The sequence below is a fragment of the Triticum urartu genome, chromosome 4 (assembly GCF_003073215.2).
Source record: "Triticum urartu cultivar G1812 chromosome 4, Tu2.1, whole genome shotgun sequence".
Taxonomy (NCBI): domain Eukaryota; kingdom Viridiplantae; phylum Streptophyta; class Magnoliopsida; order Poales; family Poaceae; genus Triticum; species Triticum urartu.
The window spans coordinates 470835792-470844565 of NC_053025.1; the positions used below are offsets into that span (position 1 = coordinate 470835792).

General features: G+C 48.2%; 1 pseudogene; it reads left to right on the forward strand.

Moving 5' to 3' along the window:
• Window positions 1-2731: 2731 nt before the first annotated feature.
• LOC125554809 lies at window positions 2732-4458 on the forward strand (annotated as a pseudogene).
• The last annotated feature ends 4316 nt before the right edge of the window (window positions 4459-8774 follow it).

Here is an 8774-nt window from a genome sequence, read left to right on the forward strand (position 1 = left end):
TATTTTAGATTTGATAAGCCGAATTTAGGTAGCCTTGCAGGTGAGCATACCATTCCAACACAGCGAGACAAATATATACTGTGGGTAATGTCCAATATTAGTACAACATGCAATCACATTTTCCAATTGTGGATTATGTGCTTCAGCCTTTGCACCATCTATAGTACTTCTGCTTCAAAGGATCGATATGGGAGGTCACAAGAGGTCAAGAGTAGTGTTTGTAAGGGTGTTTTGTTCCAACTAAGATCTGTCTTTATTTATGTGATATAAAGTGTTTCATCGTCCCTTTAGCCTAATAGCACACTATCTCACTAAAGGTTTCTTCTATGCTTTTCAGTGGAGTGACTGCCCAGATTTGAATAGCGAATGTTTTCAATGCCACAATCTCCGTGGAAGGCATACAAATAGAACAATTGTTTTATTTTTTAAGCTGAAGCATGTCAAAGATTATGTAGTTACTTTGATGGAAAAAAACATTGTATTCATTTAGTACTCAACATAATGGAAATTATATATGCTGAGGGCCTCTTTGATTCGTAGGATTTTGAAAACGTAGGAATAGGAAAAGTGTAGGGTTGGAGTGGCATGCCCATTTGAATCCTATAGAATTAGCAATGATTGTTTGATGCCACGAGAAAAACAAAGGAATTGTAAAAAGAGGTTGGAGTGGATGTTAAATTTCCTATTGAATGTAGTACAAAAGATTTCATAGGAAAAATTCTTATGGGATCCAATCCTATAAATCAAAGGACCAATATAGGAAAAAATACTAAGGATTTCAATCCTCCAGAAATCCTATAAAATTCCTTTGAATCAAAGAAGCCCTGAACTTCCTATCTTTGAAACGTGAGATTTTCCATTGAAAGTTTATCTTGTTCTCTTGTTCAGAGAGTTCTGTGGTGGGACGTTCGTCAATTGAAGAATATGGGAGAAAGAGAGCAAGGATGTTCTTCTTAAGTTGCTTACACGTTTGTAGGTCAATCCCATATATATATATATATATATATATATATATATATATATATATATATATATATATATATATATATCTTTCTATAAGCTAATCTGTGATCTTTCATACCAATTTCTTTTTGTTTGCTGCGCAAATCTTCATTCATTAAAGAAGTCCTTATGAACTAACTCAAACATTTCATCTTGTAGGTACCTTCATGGCACGAGATGGACAACTTTAATCCACCCTTTATTCCAAATTGTCTTGCTGATTCATGCTAAGCAACTATGAAAACTTCTGAATGACCTATTTTTTATTTCTTATTTCTATTTGATGTGTATCTTTATTTCAGAAATCTAGATCATGAATGTGGATGGAAGCAAATCACTTAAATTGCAAAATAGAAAATGCATTATACAAAGTATACATGTTGCTTTGTACGACTAACAAGAGCCAAAATAGATGGGTGCAACAATGCCCGCCATGAATGATTAGTTACTGGTAGAAGCAACTTGGTTGTGAATCTAGCAACTACTCACTGTTTTGTAGCCAACTAAAAATGACCAAACACAAAAATCCTTTTCATCACAAACTAGTACTCCCTCCGGTCCTTTTTACTCTGCATATTAGAATTCTCTGAAGTCAAACTTCACAAAGTTTGACCGTATTTATATGAAAAAATATCAACATCTGTCATGCTAAAGTTATATAATATGAAACTTTAAGTCATGACACATCTAGTGGTATTGATTTTTAAGATTGTGAATGTTGACACTTTTTTCTACAAAGCTGGTCAAACTTTACGAGGCTTGACTTCAATCAAATCTTATATGCGAACTAAAAAGGACCGGAGGGTGTATGGGAAGACATATTCCTCTTCGTCACAACCAACCACACATTCATCTTAAGCACAGAGCTTGCCATCAAAAAGCATAAAACAGTGCTCCTAGATTCAACCAACCACGAAAAATCATCTTCCAAAAACAGTGCTACTGGATGTGAAAAAAAAGGCAACTACTGCCCTATTTCGTTGCAACTGCGGAGGCGAATAAGTTCCATTGCCCCTCCCCTCTTGCAAATTTGATGAAAAAAGCAACTGCCATCGTATTGCTATACCACTGCCTCATGCGATTCAAGCAACTCCAAACAATTGAAACCACCCTGGTCGCGAGGGATTCATTTAGAACGCATCATCACAAAACCTCCCTCCTTACCCTCCCCCTCCACCCCTTCAATTCAACTTATACCCCCGTCATACCCCAAACCCAAACTATATATCCGCTCGACACACCCCGCCATGGCAACGCCGTGCCCGCGGACGCCATGGACAATCTCCGTGCTCGCCGACCTTCGCACGACGGTGACACACCCTCGCCCTGCCCCGTCACCCAAACCCTAACCTCGTTGTGCCAAACCAAATCTGGAGTGCAACCGCGTGAAGAGGTGCCAGGATTTACCTTCGCCTATAGCCGACGACTCGCCACGCCCATGGACGGACCCCCGCACCGGCGAATCCTGGCCGAATCCACAACCTAGCCCCCGCCCCGCGTCATTGAGAGAGAAAAATGGGAGAGGGAGCAGCGCCCGTACGGTTTGAAAATGGGGGAGCGAGGAACGGGAGTTCAAACAAATCGTGTGGGGCACTACGTGTGGTTTCCCCTAAAAATTAAGAGTACGGGTCGCACCACTGCACCGCGCGCCTCGGTCTCCCCCTTGTTGCCACCTGTGTCGGGACGACACGCACGGTCCGTCATGATCGGTCGTGATCTGCGCGATCCGATGGCTATGATGCGTGCGCTTGGAAGAGCTGATTGGTGCAGCTGCACTAATGACTACTCCCTTCATAAAGAAATATAACAGCAGTTAGATCACAAAAATAGTGATCTAAACACTTTTATAGTATTAGTTTAGAGAGGGAGTATTTGGGATTAAACAAACTAATCTCACTGCGCACGTTCGCTGGTAAAAAAACAAAAATAACCCGACGTGACGAAATTATTCACACGCCCGGATTGCCTCCCCGCCACCACCACAAACGCTGGCCGGCTTCCCCACACTTGATAGTCGATACCGCATTTCCGTCGAGCCCCAAGGCCGCCCCTCCCCCCTCTCGCCTCCCCACCAGCACGGCCACCGCCTCCATCGCAGCTCCCCGCCCCACACCGTGCTCCCTCTCCTGTCCCCTCACAGCCGCCAAGGCTTGCCGCCGCGGGGGCTGTATCCTCGCCTCCTCCGCGACGTCACCACCGAGGGCCTCCCCGGCCGCGGCCCAGCCTTTCCGTTCCCTGCCCCCCTCCGAGACCACCATCGTCGTCACGGGCGCCATGGGCTACATCGGCCGCTTTGTCGTCCGCGAGCTGCTCCGCCGCGGCCACCCCGTCGTCGCCGTCACCCGGCCCCGCAGCGGCATCCGCGGCAAAACTCCCTGAGGAGGTTGTCTCCGACCTCGCCCCCGCCCGCGTCGTCTTCTCCGATGTCACCGACCCAGGCGCCCTCCTCGCGACCTCTCGGGGTATGCCCATGCACGCCGCGGTCTGCTGCCTCGCCAGCCGCGGCGGCGGGGTGCAGGACTCGTGGCGCGTGACTACCGCGCCACGCTCCACACCCTCCAGGCCGCGCGCAGCCTCGGCGCCGCCCACTTCGTCCTCCTCTCCGCCGTCTGCGTCCAGAATCCGCTCCTCGAGTTCCAGCGCGCCAAGCTCAAGTTCGAGGACAAGCTCGCCGCCAAGGCGGCCCGGGACCCGGCCTTCACCTACAGCGTCGTCCGCCCCACCGCCTTCTTCAAGAGCCAGGGCGGCCAGGTCGAAACCGTCAAGAAGGGCAATCCCTACGTCATGTTTGGCGACGGAAAGTTCTGCGCTTGCAAGCCTATCTGCGAGGAGGATCTCGCCTCCTTCATCGCGGATTGCATCTTCGACCAGGAAAAGGCTAACAAGGTGCTTCCAATTGGAGGGACGGGGAAGGCCCTCACGCCGCTGGACCAAGGGGAGATGCTGTTCCGGCTGCCCGGGCGTGAACCCAGGTTCATCAAGGTGCCCATTCGGATCATGGATGGTGTCATCTGGGTGATCGATGGATTGGCCAAGGTGTTCCCGGGGCTGGAGGATGCCGCTGAGTTCGGCAAAATTGGGAGGTACTATGCGTCGGAGAGCACGCTAGTGCTCGATCCCGAGACCGGGGAGTACAGCGACGAGAAGACGCCGAGTTATGGCACAGACACGCTCGAGCAGTTCTTCGATTAGGTGATAAGGGAAGGAATGGCGGGGCAGGAGCTAGGCGAGCAGACCATCTTCTAGGTCTTCCGGCTTGCAGATTCAGGGCCAAGAGTGGAGGGAGGTAAGTGAGACTTCTGAGTTTTGACACGTTTGTGTTTCCAACACAATTAGTAGCTCAAATGTAGTACATACAAGGCATTGTCTAATTTGAGGGTGGAGAATTGTGCTATATGAAATCATTTACTATAGATCAATTTTTTTGGACACCGCACACGTGTGGTGGTAGCAAAACCCGCCCACACGCCTTATAACAAACAGACTGTTCCACATCACCGTATGCATGCATGTGAGATATTTTTTTGGATTTTTAATTTTTAAAATGTTTTATCTCTTAAATGAAAAATCCGATTGAAAATCTGTTTTCACCATTAAATCTCTCGCGATGAGATCTCCGAAACTAGATCTCATATCAATATATTTCGACGAATTATTTTTTGGGTTAAAAGTTGTCATGTCTATTGCACATGAATTGTCATGGTGTTTACACTGAAATTGCCAAGATATGTTTCAATTATTTTCTTCTACATTTAAAAGTAAATTTTTACACTTATAAAATGGGGAATTAAGAAACTAGACTTGCCATGAACCATAAACTAAAATTTCCATGATACATGCACTTAAAATTGCCATGGTTCATACAAAAAATAATTTTCATGGTCAAAGTACTGGAGTTGACATCATCAAAATACTAAAATTGCCATGCTATGCAAACTGAAATTGCCACATGACAACTTTAGTTTAAGCACTATGAAAACTAAAGTGTAAACATCATGTCAATTTTTGGGCAAAAAAAATTTCGTCGAAACATATCAACATGGTGTCTAGTTTTGAAGATCTCGTCGAGACTGATTTAATGGTGAAAATAAATTTTTAATTCGATTTTTTAATTAGGAGATAAAATATTTTTAAGCCGAAAACCAAAAAATTTTCTATTGATGTCATCTGTTCACATGTGGCAAAATGAGTGATAAAAGAGGCATGTGGACGATGTGCAAGATGCCACACGTGTGGGCGTTAGTTTTTCCTTTTTTAAAATTTTTTTAAAAAAGGAGGTTGAAATCCCTGGCCTATGCAGGTGCACACAACCAACTTTTATTGTAGGTGATGCAAGGTAACAAAGTCAAAAACATCAACAAACAAAGTAACGAAACATGGCTAACCACGGGCAAACCATTACAAGATATGAATCTAGATCAACTTCTTCCGTAACACAGCCACCATCGCATGTCATCACTGCCACTGCTACTACAAATGCGCGGCTATGCCTGCAGAAGTATCTTCGTGTCTGGACCTGCAACCCTTGAGCTTGACCTCTATGTTGCGGACGTTGCGGAAAGCTGGCGTCCTCGTAGTGATCAACGGTGCCCATCGCTGCCGCTCTGTCTTTCACAAGATAGATCTGGATGCCGCAGCCCGTGTCGTTGCGTCGTCATGACTCCCCACCATTCACGTGCATAAGTATCAGTCATGGTTTCGATTACTAGGCGTTAAATTCGGTTAAACTATAGTTCAAAGTATACAAGTGGAAATATTTGAATTCAAAATTTGATTTTAAATTTCATCAAAATTTTGACCCGTGTTTTTCACTTACCGCGGCAACCGAGTATTTCGGTGCCCCACAAGAAAAAAAAGTCTATGTACGAAATAAAAAAACCTTGGTATCAGTGCCCTAGTCTTGCTGGCCATTGCTAGGAAGATGTCTTCAGCAGGCCCACCAGCACCGTCGCGCAAAAGCCGGGTATGCCCTTTGGCAAATTCCGACACCTCCGTGATCGTCATCTCGTTTTTGCAAATCATTAAGAGCAACTCCAACGCGTCGACTCAAACGGACAGTGCATTTGTTCGCTTTTTGTCATTTTTTCTTGGCCGCTCGCTCGGTGTCCGCCCTCTTTTTGATTTGGGTCGGCTTTGCGCCCAACGGGCCGAGCCATATTTGCCGGCATGGCCGGCTAGCCTCCATTTTCAATAAACACTTTGCATATTTCACAAGCAAATATATAGTTTCACAAGGAAATAAAAGCATAGTTTCCAATCTTTTCAAGGGCATCCTCTTTGTACTCGAAATACTCATCGTATCCGACCACCCCCTCTCTAATACGGTGGAAATGATGCCTACTCGTATGGAAATGTCGCCGGAATTTCTGATGTTTGAACAGCAGGCTGGTTGTGTCAAAGTAGTCCTTCCAAATAAGGAAATGCCCGCACTCTCGGTTGCAATTCAACATCGGAAGGTGCCACAGAATGGAGCCATGAAACAACGGCTGCTGGCTATTAAGGTCGTGATGGACCAACATGGCAGCCAAGATCTCCTTCTCATCATCGGACGAGGAATTGTCAGAATCGCAAAGGAAATTATAGAAAATGAACTCGTCGGCGGAGTGCATTTTGTACCTTGGCAAACTGTCAAACAACTTACGGGCATCGACAAAGGAGCCGGCCGACGAAGGGGCGCGCACCGCCCTTGGACTAGCTGGCTGCCCTGGCGGTGTTCGACGAGCGTGCCGGTGCCAGGACGAAGGAGTTGTCCGGGGCGGCGAGGCGGCTTCCTCGTCGCGGTGGTGTCGAGGAGGTAGGGGTGGGAAGCTTTCGGAGCCCAGCGGCAGGACGGTGGTGGCGGCGTTGGGGGGAGGGGATGTTGCGGCACCGACTACTAGCAGAGGCACCAAAAAATGGGCAGCGGCGGCGTCGATGAAGGAGGCGGGCGAGGGTTTGCTGTTGGAATGGGAGAGGATGGCCAATGTGCCACCGACTAGCGGGCCAGGGGGAGGAGTAGGCAGGCGCTGCGCGCGTTAGTTTTGCGTCTGCGCCGGCACAAATGGGGCTCAAATTTGGGTCGGGAATTGGTCGGCAGGCAGACAAAAAGCGGACGCGTGTCTGTTTCGTTCGGTGCTTTGTGCCGACTTTTCTGTCCACGCCGACCCAAATGGATGCGCGTGGACGAAATGGGTTGCCGAGTTGGAGTTGCTCTAAGGGTAGTGTCGGTGTCAAAACCGCGGATCTCGGGTAGGGGGTCCTGAACTATGCGTCTAGGCCGGATGGTAACAGGAGGCAAGGGACACGAAGTTTTACCCAGGTTCGGGCCCTCTCGATGGAGGTAAAACCCTACGTCCTGCTTGATTAATATTGATGATATGGGTAGTACAAGAGTAGATCTACCACGAGATCGAAGAGGCTAAACCCTAGAAGCTAGCCTATGGTATGATTGTTGTTGTGTATGTTGTCCTACGGACTAAAACCCTCCGGTTTATATAGACACCGGAGAGGGTTAGGGTTACACAAAGTCGGTTACAATGGTAGGAGATCTACATATCCGTATCGCCAAGCTTGCCTTCCACGCCAAGGAAAGTCCCTTCCGGACATGGGACGGAGTCTTTCAATCTTGTATCTTCATAGTCCAGGAGTCCGGCTGAAGGTATAGTCCGGCTATCCGAACACCCCCTAATCCAGGACTCCCTCAGTAGCCCCTGAACCAGGCTTCAATGACGACGAGTCGGCGCGCAGATTGTCTTCGGCATTGCAAGGCGGGTTCCTCCTCCAAGTACTTCATAGAAGATTTTGAACACAAAGATAGTGTCCGGCTCTGCAAAATAAGTTTCCACATATTGCCATAGAGAGAATAATATTTACACCAATCTAATCTGCTGACGTATTCCGTAGCGTGACACACCACGGCCAAGCCTTTATCCGAGTCGTTTCATTATCCCACCTCAGCGCGTCATGCGAGGCGGTTTCCTTGGCACGTCTTGTTAAAGCAGAGATCGTGTCCCCTTATCCCGGGATTCTCATCAATACGGGCGTGGGTAACCCAACCGCGCCATTGATTACGGCGCTTGGGGATAAGCGAGTTTTACCAGGCTGGTGGGGCACGTAGTTGCGTCCACCCATATCAGGGGATAAGGATCCACCTTTTCACCTACGCCTTCTTCCTCCTTTGCCTATCCATTTTCACGCACTCGAGCTCTAGCGCCCAAGTCCGCACTCCCCACCTCAACCTTCTCCAGCCATGTCCGGAGCGGGAGGCATGTGGATGGTCTCCTCCATTACGGAGGGACACATCAAAAGACTAAGGAAGGCCGGATACTTGTCTAACGACATTGCGCACCGGCTTCCCGAAAGGGGCAGCTCATCCCCACCCCTAGGCCCCATGAGAGGGTGGTGTTCTCCCCCATTTCCTCTCGCGGACTGGGCTTCCCTCTTCCACCCATTTGTCCGGGGGCTCATTGTTCTACTATGGCCTGGATTTCCACGATCTGGCCCCGAACTTTGTCCTCAACATCTCGGCGTTTATCATCGTGTGCGAGGCTTTCCTTCTGCATCCGCCCCCATTTCGGCCTATGGCTCAAGACTTTCAATGTCAAGCTGAAGGTGGTGCGCGGCAACCAGGCGCAGTGCGGAGGCGCTATGGTGGGCAAGATGGCCAATGTCTTATGGCTCGAGGGCTCCTTCGTGGAGACCCTGAAGGGGTGGCAATCGGGGTGGTTTTACATCACCGAGCCGCGCGACCCCGAATGGGTCGCAGCCCCCGTGTTTCGATCCGGATGCCCTAT